This window comes from Octodon degus, unplaced genomic scaffold (assembly GCF_000260255.1).
Source record: "Octodon degus isolate 3935 unplaced genomic scaffold, OctDeg1.0 scaffold00025, whole genome shotgun sequence".
Classification (NCBI taxonomy): domain Eukaryota; kingdom Metazoa; phylum Chordata; class Mammalia; order Rodentia; family Octodontidae; genus Octodon; species Octodon degus.
Window position 1 is genome coordinate 12894939 of NW_004524601.1, and position 2566 is coordinate 12897504.

The window sequence follows — 2566 nt, forward strand, 5'->3', positions numbered from 1 at the left end:
AAGTTGGTGTCTTTATTCCTCTTTTAAAAACCATCCAGAGGGAATAAGTACAGGGAAATGGGAGCCCTTATATGAAGCCCTTAGCTATTGTCACTGTTTCAGCTGACTGATTATTTCTTTGTTCAGAACTTTAGAATAGAGTCTCTTTAAGTTATACCAACACTCAATGGTGAAGCAATTGGAAGTTAAAGTACAAATTTAAGGCAAATTTTATTTAGCTTTGTTTGCTAGGATAACTTTGTAAAGTGAAAAAGGGTCATGTATGTGACATTATTCTGTTGTTAAGAGACTAAGCGAAGAAAATGTAAATATTTATATAAGTGAACTTTAAAATTTTAATACTTTGTATTTGTGACCATCACCAAAGAGGTATTGGTCACACTTTTGGTACAGAAATGGCTGTAACTTCTGAAGCATCCGTAAAAAGTAAGAGCAAAATGTCAGCAAACTATTCTTTTATTTATCTAATAAATCTATGCTAAATTTATTGTTGAATATTCCAATGTCTCATGCTTCTAAGAAATTTTTAATAAGAACCAACACTATTTCTTGGACTATGCTTTCATATACAGAGGCTTACGTCACCACACATTTATGAATAACATGTACTGGAAATGTATGATTTGCGATATAACATAGAAAAACAGCCCCGTAGAGACAATGCTAATGTAAACTTCCTAAAACACTGTGTTCTACTGTCCTACTTGCTGATCTTTGCCACCTTTTTCCCCCACATGGAATCAGCTAACCAAATCCCCAATAATCATTATTCATCTTATCATTCAGAGAATTTTCTTCCGAACTTATCTGAACTAGTTTGTCCGGTTAAGTATTTTGCCAGTAGCATGCTGTAAAGGAAAAGCCTGGCTTACGAATCACCGTTTCAGTTTCAAGTTCCAGTTCTACCAATTTCCAGTTGTGTAAAATTACTAAGAATCTGTTCCTTGATCCAAAAAGAGCAAATAAAACTTACACAAGGTTAGAGTCAACGTCTATGTCACACAGCACATGGCTGCAAACAAATGTCAGTCAGTAGTGTCACTTTCCTGCAACTGCCTTTATAAAATAAGAGATGCCCAACAGTGCCCCTAGACATTCTTAGGTCCTTAAAATACACTAGCTGGTATAACACAGAATTGAACTTGTTTTGTGCTCTTACAATTAATCCAAATGAAAAGGCTCCTTTGGGCTCCTTTTATTTTCTCAATACTCCCAAATACCTTGAGAATGAATTTTCCAGGGCAATACTTCTAAGGGATTACAGTTAATGTTGTAGATACTAACTTCTAACTAATAGTTTCTAACAAAGACATAAAAATGTTCTTCGAGAAAGCTGTTGTACTTGCCTCCTTACTGCAGCCCCACCTCACCCTGCCGGAACCAAGCATGCTGCTAGAGCATGCTTTTGACGTTACATGTTCCACTGGACACAGAGGAAAATACAAATTCTTTACCACTGTGTTTGTGGCCCGACTTTCCATATCTGCTCAAATTTGTGTAGGAGTCTCACCTCACTCACTCATGTCCAAGACCCAAGGAAAATCCAGGTGTAGCACTTGCACAGTCTCTGTAGGAAGTTCTGGGGCCCCCTCAGGTACACACACACACACACACACACACACACACGCAGATGCCCACTAGTGTCCTGGGACAATTATCAGCTAAGAGCATCCGACTATCTGCTTCTTCACACAATCATCCACTTCCTGAGCAGGTATTTTCCCCACTCATGCTAAGGCTTAGAGAATCCCTTACATGCAGTATGGACAATTCAGAGGTGCAGCTTGTGCTGCAGAGCCAAAGTGGATTACGTAAACACCACATGTTCCCTGCCACTGCGTGCTTGTTCACTTTATTCTGCCTCCCAAGCCATCGTTTCCTCCCTGTCTGAATTTTTCTAAAGTATGAACAACACAACTTCTATAAAACTTGCCTAAAACCCTTCTGCCACGCTCTGCCAAGAACAGGTTTGATTCCTCACCTGTGACTTGCCCTTTGTGTACCTTTCCAGGACTGATAGAGAAGGATTTCTCTCAACCAAGGTGGTTCTCCCACAACCTCACTATCTTCTGTACTCAGTAATAATCCAGTTCAGTCATTAAGTACAGCACCAAATGAGCATGAAGCAATATGAACACAAATAAGTATGTTTTTCTCCCTGAGAGTAAAAAAGTAAATTCTTTGAGTGCAAGGAATATATCGCAGATAGATGAATGAAATAATTTGAATTTAAGGAATGACTATACCTCACAAACCTTGTGTTCCAATGAAGAAAAAGTTCATGGAGATAAATCTTGGAGATGACTGACATGCACAAAATACTGTTTGTCTGAAATGTCAGCTGCATTAAGTCAACACAAAGTATAGCAAATTATCGATTGAACTTTTAATGTGCCATAATAGAATAATATTTTCCAGTCCTGAACATAGTGGAGACCTAGTTTATCAGACATGAAAGACATTCATCACTCTGTGATGACATTTTTATGAACAAAAATTGTATTTACTTATTACAGGCAACCAATAAAAATGCCTGAAACTCCCCATTACAGTTAGAGTAGAATTC